This window comes from Alligator mississippiensis, chromosome 2, assembly GCF_030867095.1.
Source record: "Alligator mississippiensis isolate rAllMis1 chromosome 2, rAllMis1, whole genome shotgun sequence".
In the NCBI taxonomy this organism is placed as follows: Eukaryota; Metazoa; Chordata; order Crocodylia; family Alligatoridae; genus Alligator; species Alligator mississippiensis.
In genome coordinates, this window is record NC_081825.1 from 269,287,021 (window position 1) to 269,310,417 (window position 23,397).

Here is a 23,397-nt window from a genome sequence, read left to right on the forward strand (position 1 = left end):
GGCTATAGCCCATATTGTTTGTTCTTTGGCTGAATTATAAACCCTTGCCTTTATTACTGAAACCTTGGCAATCACATGCCTCTGCAGTACTTGCAGGTCCTGTTTGCTAATGGGGGATTTTTCCTTAGGGCTTCATATCCCACTTTCAGTAGGTTAATATTTTCTCTCCAGCAGAGGTGTTTAGCCTAAGATCTTAGGAAGGGTGTTGCTCCTGCTATTTTTACTGAAAGGCCATAAAAGACAGAGCAGTAGACAAAGTATTTTAAAATCAGGCAGCAGGCATCGTATACCACTCACATATTTTATTCTTCTGTAGTCAAGAGGTAAGAAAAGGGAGCTAACACATCAGTTGTTAACCACCATATACTATAATTCACCCAAGAGCAGGACATATTTTCATATGCTATTACTACTCTCCTTGTGTTACTCTTATAATGACATGATGACAAGCACAGGAACAGAGCACAACTTTGGGGACTCAAATCTTCATTTATATAATGTCCTTTGGGTTAATTCCTTTGCAGAAAAGGTTATTGCTGCCCTGGTGTTGTATTGGTGTTTGTGGTGCATTGTGGTCACAAAGTATTCAATTTCTTGTACAAAACTAGCACTTAAATAACAATGTGGTCCACATCACAGGAATAGATGAAAACCATGTATATTTAGGGTTTGCATAAAGACCAAATTTAAAACAAAAGCAGAATAAAGTAATGTGCAACCCCAAAGCCCTTTCTTAATGTGAAGTGAATCATGAGTATTTAGTATTTATTTGAACAGAAAGGAATAAGAAGGGCATTTAGGGTAAGTACAGACATCAAAAAGCCCAAGGCTGAATCAGTTCAGTCTTTGCAGGTTAGTCTAAGCAAGTGAACAGACATTCACTTTTGATTTCATAAATGCAGCCTCATGCCTCCAGTGGCCCAGGCCAGAAATCAGGGGTGCTAGAGGATGCCTTCCTGCTTGGCTGGAACAGACAGCTTGGGCCAAGGTTAGCCTGCCCACCCTTTAACGGGCAGTTTGTGGAGGAGGTGCAAAGCATGTTGGGATGCTGGAGGACTGTGAATTAAATTGAATCTGGAAGGCATCTTGGACAGAAGCTCAATAAGCCAATTTAACCAAAATCAGTTAAGCCTGACACTATATCCATCCAGGTTTATCTTAAACTGGTTGTGACCAGTTTGAAAGCAGTGTGTGTGCACTGAACTTATGTTACAGATTTGAACAAGTTTCCAATCACTTATTTCAATTTATGTGTAAATTCTGTCCCTATCCTAAGTCTAAGTGTTATAGCAGGAGAGAGGTATAGCAGGGCAACTGACACCTGGGACAGTGGCAATACATAGGGGCAGTAGGGACTTCCAGGTACCTTGGTTGCCCCACCTTAATTAAGCTACTGTAGGAGGAGATGAAATACCATAACTTTTATGTTCTGTCCCTAGATCTGCCACCAATGTAACAGGTCACCCCAACCACCACTATGGGTCAAACTAAATTTAAAACCTTCAGTATGTTGCTGTAACATCACAAAAGCAAATGTAAGGTTTACAAGTCTCTTATTCATTACCTTACCTTTGTTCAGTGAAATGTTAAAGTATTTCATCCTTTTTCCTGAATGCTCTCCCTCCCTCTTATGTCCTCAAGCAAGTACTCTGGCCAGTGGGGTAAGGTAGGTAGAGCCAGAGCAATTCTTATTTCCCACTCATTTAATCACAAGAATCATATCAGACAAACAGTTGCAGCTGTTTCTCTCTCATCCAAAGGAAAAGAGGTGTTTGCTGCCCCCAAATAGCTTAGTAAGATATGTAAAATTATGGGCTTGGAGGATTCAATACCTCCATATAACCATCAGTAAAAGGAAACGTCAACCCCCAAAAGTGTGTAAGACTTGATTCTTTTTTGCCAGTGGTAATTGAGTGTCAGACAGAAGGTATTGATGTTAGTTTGTGTCCACACAAAAAAACATATATTTGACAACCACATATGTTATGGATACACTAGTTTTCCTGCCTCTTCTCCATTCATCCGTTCATTCATATAGTCAGTTACAGTTTCATCTTATTATTTCTGACAGAAATATCTAACCCTGTTGAAACAATGTGCCATTTGGCTGTATATGCATTTATCTGCAGAAAACAAAAAATGACTTTCCTTCTTTGGGGAATGTAGCTATTTATTTTATATCTCTTTAATTGGAAATGGTGTTATTGGATTTTTTTTTTTAATTTGCTAGGTTTTAGTAGACGGTAAATAGTCATGTTTTTAAACTGAAAAGGAGAGAGAGGTCTATCACTTGTATTTAATCACACTAAACAAGCTCTTTACACAATTTGTTCTGAAATTCCTCTAATTAGAGCTTGCCCTCCAGGTAATGCTCTGATCTGATTTACCAGCGAGTATAAATTAGGGACATTATGTAATTAGCCCTAAGACCACAAATGGAAGGAACAGCTGGGTGACTCTGAGGGGAAGCAAATAAACAGCTCCTGCGAGGCTTCTTATTAAAAAAAAAAAAGAAAAGACCCCTTTTCTACATGCAATATGTGATGATTGGTGCTATAGCCTAATATTAGAAGGGATTCTATATTTTAATCTGTTTTGAAAGATGGCACTTGGCATTTTATTAAGAATTATCTTGGCATCTCTTCAAAAACTGACACTCTGTTGAGGCTAATTTTGGATTCATCCTACCCAGGAACCATTTTAGGGTTTTTAGATATTAAGGTTGCAAGAAATTGGGAGGGGGGACGGGACAGGGAGAATAATCTTCACTCCTCGGCTATATACTTCCATCCATAATTTATAAGATGTATCTTCAATCTTTCCGGAGCAAAATAATTTTTCTCTTCCTTCAGGTCCCCTACTTTCCCTCCAGTTTGTGTCCACCCATTTTCTATTTCAGGACTAGAAATTAAGAATACAAATTAGATTGCCACATACTCTAAACTGTTATTGAGTGCATCTGATTGAAAAACTGGTAAAGACTTAATTTTTGCCGAAATTTAGGTTGGTGTTCTAGAGAGGGTTTTTTTTTTTTCCTTTTCCCCTCCCCTTTTTAAATGCAAAAAGAAAACCCAAACAATTTCTATAACTTGATATACAAAATATAGCAAAAGTTAGGTTCCTACCTACCCCCCAGCAGAAATCAAAATTTCAGCTAAAAACTGTCAAAAATAAAAATGAAAATTCAGCATTCATAAAATGTTGTCCAGCTCTAGAATAGAATGTTTACATAAATTATATGAATATAAATATATATATTTTTTGCCTTTTCTAGGTATAAAGTACTTGGCATTCTATTCTTGTGCATAAGATTGTATTGTAGGGGTCATGGAGAGCTAAGGTATTTTGTAAGCCAGTCCTAACCACCCTATCCTTTCCTTATTACTAAATTTGGAGAAGATGCAAAGAAAAACTTGCTCTATGAAAGACGGATGTACTATAGAAAAAAATAATAGAAAAAAGAACGTCTTTCATGCTCCACTACAGCAGGGGCTGTGGGGACATGGCTGCGAGGTGACAGATTCAGGTAGAGATGGCAGTAATGGGGAGTGGGTCTCACCTCCATCACTTGTCCCAGGCCAGTGGAGGCACTCAGGGGGCTGGGCAGGTAAGAGGAGTGATCTTAAAAGGAGGGATTCACCTACTGCTTCTGTCTCTGGCAAGACCTGGTCACACAACTGAAGTCTGGGGACAGGAACAGGTCTGGGGTTGCCCCCACCCCAGGTCAGTGGGAGACAGTAGTGGCAGTGGTGGATGGGCCCACCCTTCCTGCACCCAGAGACAAACCGTGACAGACAGGGGGATGGGGCAATGGAAAGAGAGGGGAGTGCCTGTGTTGGAAGAGAGGGAGTATTGAGCATGGGAGAGGGAGGGGCAGGGAGTCTTATCTGCTTTGGGAAATGAAAAATTCCCCACCATCTGCTGCCATGACATGGTCTGTTTTGGGGGTTGGGAAGGCTGCAGCCACTCTCACAGCACTGACTTCATTCCTTGCAACACTTTTTCAATTCCCAGAACTATCCATGAGCATCCATGAACCATCCAGGAGCTATATATGGCAATTGTCTGCCCTTCAGCTAGGGGACTGCTTCTCAGACACAAGTGAACTATTAGCCTTTTCTGACTTGGCTTATATGCCTGTTCAATGGGTACAGTTATACTTACATATCTCTCAGGGCGCTGTAAGGAACCCATCAGATGGCATGATTCCAAGGAAGAGTGTTGGTCTTTTATTAATATCCTTTAATAAGTACACAGAATTGATCTATTTTGTGTCAGAACACAGTCCCGTGCAAGAAAGTATGGATTCCTATATGTATCCTTATAATTCTTCCTCTCAATAGGTGAGCAGGGAGCAGCTATGGAGGAAACAGGAATAAGATGAGTTCTTATCTGTTGGTACAACTCAGGTAGCCTTAGGTGCTTGGTATATTGCTGCTGTTATAGGTTCCTGCTGGGTGCAAGGAGGAAACAGGAACTGATTCATAAACATGCCTCTGAGTCCACTGGCTCCCTGCTTAGAGCTATATCTGATGTAGACATCATATAAAACCAGTTTGCAATCCCATAAACTCATCCTTAGTCATAATCTCTCATATTATATTCCTATGAGTTGTATTGTAGTTTATTTTTTTACTGATATTACCAAGCTTAATGCCCAAATATAAGTAAACTTACCAAATCTTTCTGTTGTAATATTTTCTCTGTTACAAATGTACTTGAACTGATCTTCAACCAACACCATTATAATTGAACTGTAGAGCATGAAAACCTCTTTACCATGCTCTGGATATTTGACTTTGGACACTGATATTATAAAGAAGAGATTAAGTATCCTACATTTACAGTTTGAAACTGAATAACTAAATGCAGCTGTGTTTTTGTCTGAGAGACAGGTTATGCTCTCTGATACATTAATGTCAATCTAGCATTCCCTTCCAAGTTTACTGTGTTCTTACCAATGCAGAAAAAATTAGATTTTGTTTCCAGTTACAATATGCATCAAGGTTTGACCCCTTTTTCTTTCTCCATATTTCTCTTCACTTAAACAATCTGCATTTTCCTTCTATGTAAACCATCTGGACTCATTAGAAGATGAAGTAAGTGCACGTCTTTCAGCTCGACTCTTTTACTTGTGTAGATGTTGAAAAGCTACTTGCCTTACTCATTTTTAATTATAATCTTTATTCAAAAGGATCTCAGACAAGAAAGTGCTAACAAAACCCATCAAAATAGAGGCTGAACACTTACATTTTTCTTTGAGCCACTTCTCACTGTTTTCTTCTTTTACCATTGAATGGTTAATTCCTCTGAGTTCAGAATAACTTAAAATTCTTTACAAACATTAAGAAAACAGGGCCTGATTCATCACTACTTTAAATCTTGTGGAGTAATTCTCCTCAGGGGGGAGTAAGTACAAAACACTACCATTTTGGGAACTGTAGTAGTACATAAAGATACCCAATCTACATGTACATGAACTACTGGTATAGTGGGCTATGTCTACACAAGAAACTTACTGTCCCCCATAATGGCACCTTTCACTTGCTCTTCCCATGGGAGTACTAATTAGCTTGGGACTGGCTAAATAGTACTATCATTCAGCATTGCTAATTAGCTTGCAGTTCAGGAGGCAGCCTACTCACAATGGTGCAGGGAGTTTGAGGGTGTTGTCATCAGGGATGGTGAATTTACTCTACAGATAATAGTGTGAGATATTGGAAGCAGCCAAGCATTGTTCATTTTCTGCTGTATTTTCCAGCCTTGATGCAAAATTAGGTACTATTGCCATGCAAGGAGGTGTACTACTGTATTATTGCCCCTCCCAGCCATTACAGTCTAGTTAATAATCTGACATTTATTGTTAAAGGACTGAAGAAGCATTAAAATCTTAACTTCCTGCAGCAAGAAAGGATAATTGTTACTGAACATTATCCAGTGGAATTCACACTTTACTGTAGGAACTCCTGTGAAGTATAGGAAGGATTTTTAAGATCTAGAGTGGTACAGATAACTCTTGCATTTAATGTGCCATATTTACTCAAATATAAGATGATCCCCCCATAATTAGATTCTATATATGGAAAATGTATACATTTGTTAAAAAGGTATCACAGGTATAGAATCTATATTTCTCCAGATAAAGAATCTATATTTTTGGAGGTTTGCCTTAAATTTGTTCACCCCTCACTGCTACATCAGAGAAGTTAAAATAAATAGCCCCCTTGTCCTCTGTACTCCTCCCCCCCCCCCCGCCACACACACACACACTTCTTCCCTGTGCAGTCCCTTCCTACCTCCTTAATGTTCTCCCTGAGCACTTGGAAGTGAGGGGCAAATTTGAAAACACTGACCTTGAAATAAACATACCTGGTCTTACTTCATCCAGAAATGATGCATTTTACCTCTTTTGGAATAGCTGCAAGTTTTAGCACAGGTATTCTATGCGCACACTTTTAAATAGCCCTTTTGTACCTACTTATACATAATACAAACTATGCATGATATTAATCCCAAGCCAAGAAGCTCTTATAATTCATTGGACTGGGCCACAGCAGAAATGACAGCATTTCAAGATATGATAACCCCACAGATCAGCATTGTCAGTATGAGTATATACTCCAAATTACCACCTCCCTCACCCACCAAAAGCATCCATATACTAATTAGCCCTCCACTCATGACTGGAACTGAGTGTTCTTGTCATGAGTCCTGAGATCCTCCAAAAATATAAATGCAGATGAGGTGCAGGGCAACTTGGTCCAGCAGCTCCACCTCATGGAGGGTGGGGCCAAGCTTGTCATATACAACAGGCTAAGAGGGGGGGGGTGACAGAAGGATTCTGGGTGAGCTGTTTGGGACCCCATTTAGTGATGTCTGCCAGACATTTAAGAATGATGAAGAATCAGGAACCACTGGAAATGGGAAAGGCATGGCTTAGCTGCTGGAGTGAAGAGGAAGTACAAATGCATTCTATATAGTGGCTCACCATGACTTGTAAAAAAGACAGCACTGCGGGGGACTATGCACAATGGGATCTACCATTTCTCTTATTCAGATAGGCTGTACTAATTTCTCTTTGTGGTAGATTCCTATTAGTGTGTTTACACAATGTGGGCCATGCGTTTTATAGTCATGCTCAATGTTAACTATTAAACAATTTAATTGTTGGTTTCCATTACTGTACATATACTGCTTTTGGAAGCAGTTTAATGGTAGACAGTGTATTTAATGTGGTTTCTTTGTATGCAATATAAGACAAAAAGCTTTTTCTCCTTATGCTGATTTGAGAAAAACCTCATCTTGTATTTGAGTAAACATGGTTTCTGATTTTACCAAAGGTTAGAATAGGATATTTATGTTTTCTTTTCTTATTCTAATCTATCAGCTACTAAGCATAATTTCAAAAAAGGAAAAATAATCATTTAAGAAATATATATGAAACTTTGAAGAGCAGCTTTCACAAAACCTAAACCAGCATGAATCTGGTGTAACTGTGCTAAATATCATTTAGATTTTGAAGTTCTTCCAGAGCATGTCTATATGAGATACTACTACTCAGTGGTTATTGTGCATTTATTTAGTACTTGATTATATAAGTAACTGGAGTTATTGCTCAGTAGAACTGGCAAATGCCTTTTTAGTGATGCTACTGTGCAGTAGCCTAATACCACTATGAAGTAATATATTACCACTGTTGGTGCTGTGACGCACTACTGCACAGTTTATTCCTCTACTGCACAGTTTGCATCTCATATAGTGTAGGAAAGCATCAGGAGAAAATTATGGTGACTTTTACTGCATGATACCATTTGCTTTCTAGACCGTTCTGCTGCATAACATTGTATACTGTACACCTGGTTTTCTTTAGATATTTTCAAAATTTATTGTATCCCTCATTGGGCTATTCAGATCTGTGCTGGCCTCAGGCCACTATTAGAAAAGACCATTCTGAAGGAGGACAAGATAAGGGACATTTCTTTTCTAGGACAAGCAGAATTTTATTCAGGCCTGAGAGAATCTTCATTAAAAGTAATGATTCTGTCAGGAGGATACTTCATTATAACATGATTTGCCTAGAACAAAGTGCACTGACTTTGGCTTTCTTGATAACTTTTGCTCTCCTTCTATGACTGAGTCTCAGGAGATGGTTCTAAAATATAAGATAGGGCATTTCTGAGGAAAAAAAAATATTGGCCTCATGTATCTCATATATACATGTATTATATGTATATATATAAAATACATGTATGCACTCATACAGTTCATATATATGCATCTTATGCATGTATGTAATTTGATGCAGGAGTCCTCTATATATAGTTTATATATGCATTTATAAAGTGTAAAAGTGCCATTCTGTATATATGATTTATTATAACAATTTAATACATTACAATTATGTATTAATAGTGCCCAGTTAGAAGCTGTTAAGAAGCTTTTTTTTTTTTCCCCAGAGGTTTAATTTAAATTTGTTTTACTGGAGTTTAAAACCATTGTTTTGTGTTCTGCTCTAAGAGGTAAGGGACAGCAGTTGTCCTATTTAGCAGTCTTTTGAATATTTAAAACTTACTATCTTCCCCGCTCTTTTCTCCAAACTTAACATCTCCATATTTCCTCCAACAGGTTGCATTTAAACCCCTTTTTCATCTTTTTTACTTGTCACTGGATCCTCTCCAATTTTTTTACATTCTTCCTAAAAAAGCAGAATGTAGAAATGCACACAACTCCAGATGAGGCTTAACCACTGTTAGGCAGAGGGGAACTATCATTTTCTGATAAAGCAACCTAAAATTACATTTGGGGGTTTTTTTGCAATATCGTCACATTGCTGACTCAAGCTGAGTTTGTGATCCAGCATAACCCCCAGATCTTTCTTGGCAATGCCACTGTCTAGACCTTTATGTCCTATTCTGTATTTGTTTATGGTCCCTGAGGAATCATAAACCAGCTGGGAATAGCTAGCGCACAGCATGCTCCAGCTGTTCTGCTACAACAAAGACTACACAAAAGAAAATGTAGCAGGAAACCACCAGAACTTGGAAATGGTAATTTTACTTTCTCTCCATTTATGCTGCCTATGTTTAAAACTGAAGAGACCAATTCAGAGATTGTCCTGATATATTGATTGTGACCCTGTAATATTGGTGAAATTATATTTGGTCCTCAGGCTGTATATGGCTATATATGGTGATATAATATAGTGGCGAATGGTACCAAGGCCATAATTCAGTTTCAGTCAGAGTTTTCAGTTAAATGGGTTTATTATTATATATGCTTTTAGATATTTGAGTCCAAGGAAAGTGGGGGGAAGAATCAGACTCTCATTTTAGCTATGTTATATTGAAGCTCTTCATCATCCCAGATGTAGATCTGCATAATCTCAGTCACCACCAGTATGAAGGTGTAGTAAGGGACAAATATTTTATCTGAATATATTTGTAATGGATGAATTCCTGCTACGGAGGCAAGTGGCAGGACCCGGGCAGAGGAGCCTGCTCAGAGCTGGCACCTTGGACCCAGCTGGAGGTGGCTGACCTCCTGGCCAACTGGGGCCAGGAGGACATGATTTGACAGTTCAAAACAGGCCATCACACTGGGAATATCTTCCCAAACAGGCAGAGGCACAGATGGCAGTATTGCTGCACAAAGGCCAACCCTGCAGCCATAGCCCTCTGGCAGCTGGCCCAGAGGGGCAGATGCCTCTACTGGCTGTGCAGTCCCTATTCAGGTCTGGCAGGTGTGCAGCTGGTCACAGCCAGGCAGCAGCCCCCACTGCCAGACTGCTGCAGTGGGTAGAGGGTGCAGGGAACTCTCAGGGCTGCTTCAGCAGTCCAGCTGGCACAAGGGGTAGTGTCCCCAGGTACCAATTGGCTGGGCCTCAGAAGCTCCTGAGAGTGAGTAGCCCTGAGTTACTTGACAGGGCAGCTTTTTGTACTGATGGGGTGAGGACCGGGCAGCTTTTTACACTGCTGGGGCCAACACAGGTGCTGGCCCCAGGCTCTAGCTCCCCTTGGCTGCAGATCCAGGAGCAAAGCAGAGATATTTTGCCCCAAGTGGTACAACTTGCACCACACCAAAGTGCATGTCCAGGCATGTGCTCTGAGGCAAAAAGCCCCGACTCAAATTTGCACCGCTTCTGTTTAAGCTAAAGCAAGCCCATGTACCTGCATATGTGGATGCACCCAGAGAGTTTCAAAAATGTTATGGGTACTATTTTCTTATCCCTCCAGACATAAAGTTAAGGTTCTCATAGTACCAAAAGCCAAATATATAGTCTCTGGGGGCGGGAAGGAAATGGGGGGAAGATACAAAATAGCAGTATATTTTGGAAATCTTTAACAATAACTTTTCTATACATCACTTCTAAAGTCCATTTACTTGAGACCTTACAACCCACATTCCAACCCTTCCTGGACCAAATGGTATAAGTGGTCTGGCCCAAATGGTCCAGAGTGGGATTAGTTGCAGAGGAGGAGAGGGGGATTTCTTCCTATGAAACTTTTCAGATTTTTGCTGAAAAATTAAATTCCTAAAACCTTACACTTAATCCACATGCACAAAACACATTTTGTTGTATTTAAATTACTTACACCATCAGTCAATAAGGAAATTGCTTTTGGGGTTTTGGTATTTTTGACAAAAAAAAATTGAAATGAAAATTTCCCTTTTGATTCCATTTCCATTGAACATCTTTGAACCAAAGCGTCCAACCAGCTCCAAAACACATATAACAGTTAATACAAATTACTTAGAGGATTATGAACAACTTTCCAACCTCCTTTGTTTATTTAAAAGAAAACTAATTAGCTCTGCAGAATAGCTTGGACATGTGACATTTTTCAAGTTATTGTGTTAGAAATGAGATGATGAGCAGATGCATGTGTTTTATGAATACACACACAAACATAAATACATGCATTCAGAGGGAGCTAGTTATCAGTATTTGATCTATCCTTCTGATTATATTCTTAGGCCCTGTCTACATTTAGGAATTTGTGTAACTATGTCAATGAAATTACATCAATGTACATGTTAACGTAAACTGGCTTCACCAGTTTAAAACCTACTTAATCTAGTAGCATACTGAGATGCAGTTACACCATTGAACTTGTTCTTAATGTAATCAAAGCCATAATCATATAAACTATATTTCTCTTTGAAATTCCCTGTTGTCAGTGTTAGTTTTACTTCCCATATACTGATGCACATAATCATTTCACTACAATACAGTTTCAGATCCAAAAGCCAACTCCCATCACTGTGGATATATCTGCATCTGTTTAAAGAGATCACAGAGTTACTGCTTTTAAGGATGAAGCTGGAACTGATTTTTTTGATGTTTTAAAGGCAGGAAGGAATTTGACACCTTGTGTTATTCCAGTTTTCTGCACATAAAGAATGTTACAATTTCTGGAGTTCTGAAGCCAATTATAATATGACTGAATTAACTCAAATAACTTTTATAACTACAGTTAGCCCATGTTTCAGAATTACAATGTATGATTTCCCTAGGTTAGCAAATGTTATTATCCACATTATACATTTAGGAAACAAAAGTACAAGAAAAACCTAAAGCTATAATCCATGTAAGGTATTGGAAGACTTATACTCTATTCATCTCTGCCAAATGGAGTGATGCAATTAGACCTTACCGCCATATATTATCTAATGGGGAGGTGCAGGTGGGCCCTATGGATAATCTAGAAAGCCTTGAGAGAGAATAGGAAATATAAACTGAAGGGTTGAGTCTGGATCTTAGGCTCCTGAATCAGACATTTCCCTTTTCTTGCAGTGTAGAAAGCCTCATCCTGCTTCTGAGGATAGGCATCTAGATGATGAGCAATGCTTTTTTTGCTCAAAGTTAGAACAAAGTTTGCCTAAGAAGTAGGAGATCTGGCTCTGGGGTATTCTCATGTGAGGGGTTTCAAACCCACTGATTTTCAAACTAACTGCTCTGAAAGCAAAGCCCTGGAGTCAGGAAGAGAGCAAGCTGAAGTCATTATAAACTAAAAAAAGAGTCCTTGATATGGTCTAAGGTGATAATTGTCTAATATAAAATGCATGAAGGGTCATGAAATGTCCTTGCTAATGAGTTTCTTCATTATAGTATTTACTAGAAGCCAATATAAAATTTGTGGAAAAAAATAATTCACTAATAAATGAAAAAGAATCCTTGACCCATATTTTGTTCTTCCAATTTTTGCTGTGCTTTAACTGTGACGAAGGCTTGGAAAAGATCATTCAAATGTCCATTCTATGAACTGTATCCTTAAATTTGACCCGCTATCACTCCAAGCCTTTTAATAAGTAGTTTATATACAAAACATGCTGTGTTAAATGGGGATTTACTTTTCCTGTTGAATGGTCAGGGCTTTCTAATCTTCGTTTCCATTCAAGCACTGAAGATGCTGTTTAAAGAAGACTAAGAAGAAACAGAAGGTCACTGGTTTTGTAAAGTAAATATTAAAATATTAGCAGAAAGAAACCATAAATGAATAAAATGAGTGCTCAGCTGAATAGCAGAGAAAGGTTTTAGAAAGAACAAACAAATAAGGTAAAACACTGTAGGGATCAAATAGAATATTCTTAATAGAAAGGTTTTTAAAATAGCATGTAGTCCCATCTTTTAAGCTGGGATTTAACGAAACAACTCAGAGTTGAAGAAATCTAAAATAGCAACAAAACAATGTAAGTAATAATTGCAGATCTGTACAGCACTTAAGCTTTCTGCACAGAGTCTATTGGTGGAGTGCTTCATGGGATGGGGGGAAGGAGCTCCATAATGATTGTGTATTACAGAAAATGGTCTACATACAAGTGTTTAAAGACAGTAGGGCTGTGCAAAGCTTCAGATCCGGAAAAGCTTTGGGACTGAAGCAGCATGTCTGGGTCAAAGCGCTTCGGAGCCACCTGAGAGATCCGTCCGTAGGATATAATGGAGAAACAATAAAATACTTATAACTTTGTTGTTTTTTGTTTGAGGTGGATGAAATTTTCAGAGGTGGTAGACTCTACAGACAGCATAAAGTCTGCCAAGTTTTAAGAAGATCAGTACAGGGGTTTGGGAGGAACTGCACCCCAAATTCTTGAAAGCAAAACTCCTGTCACATCTATGTGTTACAACACAGGGAGGTCAAAACTGCAGAGGTGGTAGCCCTTGCCAACGCCACAAAGCCTGCCAAGTTTCAAGAGGATCAGTGCAGGGGTTTGGGGGGAACTGACCCTCAAGCTATGGACAAGTAAAACTTGTGCCATGGGAGACACTGCGTGTGTTAAGGCGCAGCAGGGTGACAGCTGCAGGGATGGTGGCCCCTGCTGTGACCACAACACCTGCCAGCTGTCGAGGAGATTGGTGCAGGGGGGTTCTGGGGCCCTGCACCCCTAGCTGCAGACAAGCAAAACTGGTGGGATGAGTGCTTGTGGGACTGACTGTCTTTGTCTTGGGGCATGGGAGACACTACTGCAGGCCTGGCTGCTAAGCTACTGTGTTACCAGTTACCAATCAACCATGATTCACTAAGGGACCAGCTCAATACACAGGACCTAGCTAATGTAGCCAGTTAATTGCCATCAATTAGCACCTACAAAACCAGGCTAAGGAGAGGAAAGAATCAATACAGACAATCAACTGCCCTAAAACAGACAGGGTCAGTCCCACAAGCACCTCAGGCACGAGTTTTGTCTGTCAGCAGCTAGGGGTGCAGGGCACCAGAACCACCTGCACCCATCTTCTTGCCAGCTGGCAGGCTTCATGACTGCAGCAGAGGCCATCATCCCTGCAGGTGTCACCCGCTGCACCTGAACGCACACAGGGTCACTCATGGCACAAGTTTTGCTTGTCTGCAGCTTGAGATGTAGTTCCCCCCAAACCCCTGCACCGATCTTCTTGAAACTTGGCAGACTTTGTGGCCTCAGCAAGAACTACCACCCCTGCAGTTTTGACCCCCTGTGGTGTAACACATAGATGTGACAGGAGTTTTACTTTTAAGAATTTGGGGTATAGTTCCCCCCAAACCCCTACACTGATCTCCTTGAAACTTGGCAAGCTCAGTGGCCTCACCAGGGGCCACCAACTCTGCAGTTTTCACCCCCCTATGGTGTAACACACAGCTGTGACATGAGTTTGGCTTTCAAGAATTTGGGGTACAATTGCCCAAAACCCCTTGCACCTATCTTCTTGAAACTTGCAGAGTCTATCATCTTTGCAAGTTTCATCCAAATCGGACAAAAAACAACAGAGTTATAGATATTTCATTGGTCCCCCCATTATCCCCTATGGCCGGATCTCTGAGGCGGCTCCAAAGCTCCGGATCAGATCACTGCCATCTGAAGCAGCCGGATCCAAAGCTGGATCAGATCTCTGCCAACTTGCACAGGCCTAGAAGACAGAGCAGTGGGTGGGGTAATAAGCCTTACAGTTACATAGATGGACCGTGCTTGTCCTTCCTAGTGAGGACACCAGAGTCTATCGGTATCCAGCTGCTTTGATAAAGAATTGATTTTTATTAAATCCAATCAAGCTCTACATTCTGTACTGTGGGGCAAAATATACCCAAATTCTGACTGACTTCAGGGTGAATTTTATGCCATCCCATTCCTTTAATATTTTACCCCTACAATGCCAGTTTTATATGGATAAGGTGAAATTCACCCTTTAATGTTAGAGATATTGCTCCTGTTATTTTTACACCCCATGGGCATGTGATTTTCATCTGCCCAACAAAAGACAAATCTAGTGCAACTCCAGCTGAAAGCTTCTGCTCATACATTTTCTTTTAAAAAGACAATTCTCTCATATTTGAACAGGAATCCAACACCTTTGGCTAACCCTACCTTCATAATGCTGCAGACCAGAATAGATAATCCTGATTGTTTCTTCCACTTTACAGTTCATGAATGTATAAATTATGACTTCCTTAAATTGATATAATAGATATAAGAATTATCAATCACAAGGTGTTGTAAAACATATTAGTAGGCACATCTACATTAAATTTTGACTGTGGAGTTGCCAAAATAGCTCCACAGTAAATGTCTCATGCATTTACATGTGCAGCCCTATTAGGCTGCAGCAAACTAATATAATGTGCAGCAGGTTACTACTTGTAAATGCAAATACTATCCTGCTGCAGTTTTTCTTGCCCAGCAACACATGGGTAGACGTTGACCTGGCTGGCTGAAGCATGAGGGTGCTTCAGTCCAGGGGCTGCCTGCTGGCTAGGTGTGCCCCAGCCAGCTGCCTCGGCAGCACATTGAGACAAGTCGGAGCAGCCCTGGGCTGGCAGGCTGGTCCTCTGGAGCCCCATGGTAGCATGTTGCTCCAATCTGGCTCAACATACTGTGGTCCCAGGTTCATGTTGAAACATGGCACCCAGGAGCAATAAACTCCAGCATGATGTGCTCTGGAGTTTATTGCATCACATTACTATGCCTATGTATGCGCCCAGTGAGAACTGAACTAGAAGGCAAAGTACACACAGTCAAAAAACCCCAGGTTGAATCAATTCAATTATTGCAGGTTTCTCTAAACTGCATAGATTCATTTGATAATCAAGTGAACTCACATTCACTTTTGAAACCAGAAAGGCAGCCAGACCCCTGTAGCAGCCCATACCAGTAGCCAGGGAGTGATAGAGTACATCTTCCTCCCGGCCACTGCTGAAGGCACCCGAATATAGTTGGCAAGGGCTGCCCAGCATATGCCCTCCAAGCCCTTGTGGTCCCTCCCAGAGGGGAACAGTCCCTCCAGGTTGGGGATGGCTGGGTCCCCCAGCCTCAGAGGGGGCTCCCCACCCCAGCAGGGTCCCCAGAGCCCTGTCCCTGGTGCAGAGAGGGGATTCCCACCCATATTATCAGACTTAACAATAGACTTTAGGATGGGGGAAAACCCAACCCCCACCACTGACCTGACACTAGACCCAAAGCCAGGTGCTACTTAGCATGGGGGGGAGCCCACAGTCGGGGCTTGACTTCTTCCACCCAGAGCTGGGAGCCAGGCTGATGTCCCCCAGCCATGCTGCCTCCTAAGCCTCCGTTCTTGGCTCCCAGTTCTGGGCACATAGATTCAAGCCCCCACTGTGGGCTCTCTCTTCCCCACATCCGGCTGCACCTGGCTGGGGGTCCAATGCCAAGCTGGGGGGGTGGGTCCCCCCTCACCACCTACTCAGCCAGCTGGAAGGGTGATAGTGCTCCAGGTAGAGGGCAGGGGGGCAGGAAAGACGCTGCTCCACTGGAGCAGACAGCACTGCTCAGGGCTGCAAAGTATCCTGGGATGCTGGAGGACTTTGGGTTAACTTGAACTAGGAGGGGATCTGGGAGAGAAGTTCTATAAGCTGATTTGACCTAAATCAGTTAAGTCTGATATTGCATACAAACTGGTTTATCTCAAACCAGTTTTGTCCATTTTGAAAGCAGTTTAAGTTCACTGCACTTCTGTTCTGTTACAGATTTTAATTGGTTTCTGGTCACTTAAGATGATTTATGTGTAACTTCTGTCCCCAGCCCAAATATTTCAGCTTGGAGTTAACAAGAACCCAGTAGTTTGGATTTAAACTTTAGCTGAACTAGCTAAAACTCCTTTATGTGTAAAACTAGACTAATTAGCACAAGAAAAGGCTGTCTTGTGAGATCTCAGTACCTCATGAGTACCAGTAGTATAACAAAGCTGGTGTGACTGGAACAATAGCTCCAGAAGCTGATGTAGTGGGGGACAAAAAGATAACAGCTGCTGCTGCAGCCACACAGCCATGCTGGCAGCACTGTCAACTGGAAATCACTGTTTTCTCTGTGTTTTGCTGCTGCTCTGGGTGCCCAGCTCCCTTGTTTTGCCTCTAGTAAGTACTGAAAGATCAGTCTATCTCTCAGTATTCTGTTTCTCCTGGTTCCAGGTGCCATCTGGAATTGCAGCAGGGATATTTGCAATAACAACAATGTGCTGTTTCTGTTTTAAAGTTTTATTGAACCTTATTTAGTATAGAAAAGCAAACTGTATATGAAAAAAAAGGTGTCAAGGTATATAAAGACCCAATTAAGCCACTGTTAATGTGTTCAGACACTATGGTGAAAGAATAAGAAGGAATCAGTGTAAGCAGAGTGCATATATGACAATCTTCTTTAGTGCATGTCTTGTCAGACCATGCTTCACCAGGCTTGATATCAGTCTACCTATCACGTCAGAATAAAGAAAAGTGCATCATCAGTCCTCTGTGTGTTACAATACATGGGGAAATCCTTTCTTGATCCTCACTGGGCGCATCAATACATGCCATTAAGGTGATGTGATAACCTACAGCATGGTTTGCACCAGATTTTGCACATGGACCTGGGACCGCAGTAGCTTGAGCCAGGGTGGTGCAGCCCAAGGCAGGTAGGAGGCCCAGGGGATCAGTCCCAGGCTCTGGGTGGTGGTATCAGGTGGTGGAGGTGCTAGCTGGGGCTGAGGGCGCTACACAGGGGTGCAGGCAGCCCCCACATGTTAGCACCCTTGTGCCCCAGCCAGCCCCAGTCACCATCTGCGCATGCATTTCAGTGGAGTAATTACTCTACCATAGGATAGTATTGTCCCCCGGTTAAGTAATTTACTTCACCCTAATACTGGTGCACGTGTAGACTGTGATGCTTTACTGCAGAGCCAATTAGTCAATTCTGCAGTAAAGCATATGTGTAGATGCACCCACTGCTGATAAACCTGTACCCTGAAGCATGTGATTTGATTATCCTGAAGATAACCTCGCAGCATGACACAGAGATTAGTTCTAGAGTTCTGCCTAAGCAGCTACAGTAACCAAGTGGTGTGAATCCCAGAGGTTACATATTCTCTTTCCTTCAGTGATATTTTGAATGGAGATGAACTTTCCCTTTTAGATGCTACAATACAGTCTCAGACACCAGGTGTTCTAATATTGCTGCATATGTTACTTTCTCAGTAGCGCATCTACACGTCCATTAATACACCTTAGATACTAAGCATTTAGTTTAGTACTTGCTTAATAAAGTACTAAGTAAATGTTCAGTAATTAGAGTTACTGTGCAGTAGTGCCTGCACATGGTTATTTTGTGATACTTACATTAGCCTAATAACACTGCGCAGTAAGCTATTAGCATGGTTTTTAATGGTCATGCTACTGCTCAGTGTTATTAGGCTAATGCTCTGTAAGCACCCTGTGTAGACATGCCCAGTGCGATGAAAACTATCCAGTAAGAGGTTATAAGATGCATATTTTGATTAAGAAATACTTTATTTACCAATACAGTTTAAAGGCTGGGGACTGGCCCAGAAATCATTGCTTGTCAGTGCAGGAACTTTGGGAACACTGCTGTGCACAAAATGGGGGCAAGCTTTCATTTAAAGTTTATTGATTTGTTTAAGCTTGTATTAACTTGTACCTTATAGAGGTGTGAAAAGTCTGTAACATGATGTAATGGTAAGACTGACATTTTCTTCAGATTTTTCCTTGTAAAAGGAACAGTGCTGACTACAAGAATGTTTTCAACAGATGTGTGTAAGTCGAGCGGCATCAATATTACTAGAGTTTAAAGTACAGTAAGTCTTTGAACCCTCTTAAGAAAGTGTGTTATTCAGGAGCCAGCATTTATAGACAATATTTATGTTCATGTTACAATGAGGGCTTTTATAACACTAGATATTTCAATAAAACTGAGTGAGTTCATAGTTCACTAAGGCATGGGCATGGCTTCCTCGCTGAGCTGCATAGATGTTCTATTTGTCCTTAAATAATTTCTTCCTATTCAAATAACCAGAACAAACTATTCAAGTACATAAGTAAATACAAAGGTGATAACACTTCATTGTTTGCCAAGGAGCTTAAGTATGTGCTGTACAAAAGACAATTCCCAGAAGCAAATATATAGATATAGATATCTTTTTTTTATTGGAGCTGTCCAAGCAAGGGCTAAGTGATTAAGGGGAACGAAAGACATACTTTAGGGGCAAATTGTGACAGTCTCTTCCACCATATTGTTAGGCACAAGTGCCCCAATACTCCTGCAAGCACAGGAACTGTTTCCTCCTAAAAGTATGGTATGAGAGGAAGACTAACCTAATAGTTAGGCTTGTGGATTTCAATCCCTTATCTGGCACTGATTTTTTGTGCGTGAATAAGCAAGTCAGTCTGTCTCTCTGTTCTTCAGTTCTCCATTAGTAAAATGTGGAGAATATGATGCTATCTCAAAAAGGTGAGAAAGGCATATAAAATGTACAGATAGGGCACCCAACCTGGGTAGATTGGCCACTGAAGAACTGAAGTATGCCACATTTTTTCTTACTATTTTAAGTGGCAAGCAAACTTTACATGTTTTATATTACAGTATTATATTAGAGTATATATATTTTAGATATACCAACATAAACAGTTCATTTGATGTTGAATACATTAACATACCTATTAATAAATCAAATTATTTAGTTTTTAAATCAATATAATGATTTTTAATATAAAATATCAGAAATGTATGAAAGGTGCCTATAGAACCAAAACTTGGAGTTAGAAAGGGGGCTAGAATTCTAACTGTAAAGTGTACTCATTTCTAGAGTGATTATTACAGTGATTAAGTCACACAAAGGAATTTCATATTAAGGTGTTGTTTGTATCCAATACACACTGTACGTTTAGCTAGTATGTAGTTCCACTTAAATGCAGGTTTTACTGAGGTTAAGTGCTATATACAGAATTATAATTGGTTTCCTTTTTATCCTTAGGATAAAGAGGGAGAAACTGGCAGATGAATGAAGCTTCTTGCTTAGTTCCGTAAGTCTACAGAGTCATTTGTTTTAGATGTTCCCACATAACTTTTCTTTGTAAAGAAGTCTGCCCATCTGTTATTGAGTTTGAGCTAATGTGAGGGTGATCTGAGTTCAAGAGTATTCCTGGAATAATGAAAGTAAAAGCTGATGTGCTGTAGAGAATATATTGCTGTGCTTTCCTGAGTGTGAGAAGAGAGAAGTTAAGTCACTGAAAGCTAATTAGAGACACATTAAAATGTACTGAAACATTGTGTTCTAGACATATAATCATAATTCTAAATATTAAGCCTTGAAGCCCATACCAAAATCCACTGAGATCAGTGAAAAGACTCTTGTTTATTTCCTAGGCATTTGGATTAGGCCCATAGTCATCAGATGTCAGATGTTTAGCCCAGTTTTTAAGTTTATAATAATTAGCTTCAAAGGCAACATTAATTGAGCCCTGTGTAGATAGTACCAGCAGAGGCTAAAACAGAATGAGCATTGAAAAACAGTTATTACTATAGGTAAGTGATGGAGTTCTTATCTGTAGACAGCTTGGAGTATGGGCTTGTTTATGGAATACTTTTTGATTGGTTTCTTCTTTTTATATGTTTTCCTCCCTTAGCTAATTCACCCATTCCTGATACCTGTACCCATGAAACTTCAGAAACACGCTACAGGAAATTGCTTTGTTTGATAAATATTTCCTAGAAACCTTCAGCACAAATAGATGATGATGACAGCAGCACATCTAAAATGAAGCCAAAACCCAGTCCAAAGCAAGAAAAGATTTTTGCTCAAGTCTAGTATAGATAAAGTGCTTAGAGAAAACACTTCCAAAACAGATGTTATCACTGATGTATTTTCAGACATATAAAGATAGCATGTATAACTCTATATGAACCTTCACTGTGATCAGTAGAGTGCTTAGAAAAGAAGTGCTAGACATTTACACATGTGGAAAGGGTAATGCTTCTTTCTTCACTTTAAGCTACACTATATATGGCAACAGTTAAATTGACATGTAGCCATTTCCCCTTCTTCCTTGTTTTATTGCCACATCATTTATAACCCTTAGTGTGCATAATTTTGGAGTTACTGAAATGTCATATACTTTATGACATTTACTACTTTTACCTGAATTTGTTCTTCCCAGGCAGTCATTCAGTATATACACCAGCCTTCTACTTCCTATTTCCAATACATGCCATTATACCCTTTCATTTCTGTGGTAGAATTATGCCATGTTAAGCACAATATAGTATGATTGTCAAAAGTACCTCAGTGATGAGCAAATGAGTTTAGAGTTTAATAATCCAAAGAATTTCTAAATGCTAAGGTATGATAACACTTGTAATGACAACCTAGATATGTCTGGGCAGAAAAAAGATTTTATTTGATAAATTAGACCCTGGTCTAAGTTCAGAGCTGATGTGTAAATAGGTTTATGGGAGTCTAAATTGGTGTAATTTACATTTTCTTCCAGCTTCTCAGTTTGTAAATGACACCAGTTTAAGCTCATTAGATCCAATCACTGGTGTGTAAATTATATTCTCTTATACACAGCCTTTTAATGTGGTCCTTTGCTTTTTATATATATGAAAAACAACAGCATCTGCCAAAAACATATATAATAAAGCAAAGGGATGCCGAGGCAACCTAATGTAGAACTGTATCACACATCCTCTGTTTCCTCACCTCATCTTAACTCCTTGCTGAATCACAGGCCGGAGTTCTATTTTTTCAGAACTTTTCAGAAAGTATTACACAAAGTTAAAGCTTTGGGCTATTGTATGTAAAATGCAGATATGTGCTCATTATTCCCAGTAAAATTTCAAGGAAGCAAAGCACAGAATTTCTTAGTTAAAAAAAAAAAATCAAAATTCTCAAAAAAACCTTATGAGCATCATAAAATTGCATTTAGCATACTATGGATAACTTTAAAACATAAGGTATTCAGACAGGAATTTTGCTGGCATTCCTTATGTACACTTCTCCATTCTTTTACTCTCACATATATTTTCATATGAGGCTCCAGCATAGCATATTCTACATACATACTGGATGCATCTATGCATGTGCTTTACTTCAGTAAAGCATCATGATCTACACATGTGCCAGTATTTGGGTGTATTAAATTAATTAACTCATCTGTAAGTTAGTACTGGGACTTTACTAAGACAGTACTATCTTATGGCAGGGTACCTAACTCTGCTGAAATACACATGTAGATGGTGACAGGGGCTGGCTGGGGCACAGCAGTGCTTAAGTGTGGGGGCTGCCTGCCATCTAGCCCTGCACTTTAGCATTGCCGTGCCCCAGCCAACCCCTCTCCCACCTGATGCCATCACCTGGAACTCAGGGCTGACTCCCTGGGTCCTCTGACAGCTTGAGGCTGCTCTGCCCCAGCTCAAACTCCTGTGGTCCCAGGCACACATAGACGTTGCACCTGGGAGCATCTGACTCCGACGCAAACTGCATTGGAGTTTATCACATTGCCTTAATGGCACGTGTAGATACACCTACATTGACATATATAGAAACATATTCCATCACTGCTCTTCCTTCAGTGATTATTTCTGAAGCCTGTATTACAAACATTTTGCCAAGATAGCTGCACAGTTACACCATACCAGCAGAGCACTCCTAGGATAGAATTGTGTCCCTTTGTGCGCCTATCTGGCAGTTGTATTGAAAAACAAACCAAATAAATTAAACTGCAAATGTGCTTTTGTGAATGAAAGAATATCTGCACGAGGGTCTTCGCCAGTGCTGTCATTTTGGTCATGGAAAGATACTGTATCTATTCATACAACTGACCGATGTACGTTAGCAGATGACTTTAAAGTAGAAAGCCTAGGTCTTTATAGTATGGCTATAGCATTTATGGTGCATCACCTTCAAAATATTGAGGATGGTGACATTTAGTTCCATTTTTTTTCATCCACTTTAGAGTCCTGTCAGCTAAAAATACAGTCCTGGTCTCCACAGCTAACAATTTTGTAGCCATCAGGTTAAAAGCTGATTGGTCCTCAGTTACTGGCAAAAAAAGAAATCTGTAGCCCTATCCAAAATGGTATCAGTATTAGGATCAGCATATACAATAGCAATTCCCTGGATGGCTATAAAGCTCTAACTCTATAGAACAATCTTTTTTTTTTTTCTGAAAGCTCAGACATATCAAGGAAAAATTCATAAGCCTTCACCTCCTTGAACTCTGCCCCTGTTCTCTCTTTAAGTGAGACAGAATCCCAGTTTAAAACAGTTAGCAAATAGCTAAATGTCACTTCCATTGATTGTGGGGCCTCCAGAGGTGACAATTGCTGACCTTCCAGTTCTCCCTCAAGGTCCATAAAACATACCACAGCAAAGTGAACAGTGGAGAAGTTTCCCTAAGAAGTTAAACTGAAATCACATTCACCTGTACCCAAAATGGTACAAATGTCGGAACTCAGCCCTCGCAGCAAACATGTTTCTCACTCCTGTGCCAACCAGCTGTGAGGTTCACAGGCACGTTTTTAATACCTATATTTATAACAAGAACTGCAGAAATTATCAGTTTTTTTCAGTTCACTGGAAGTCCTGAACAACAACGCTAAATAAAACTTTTCATTTCCACTTTGAGCACTCTTCAAAATTTGCAAAATTAC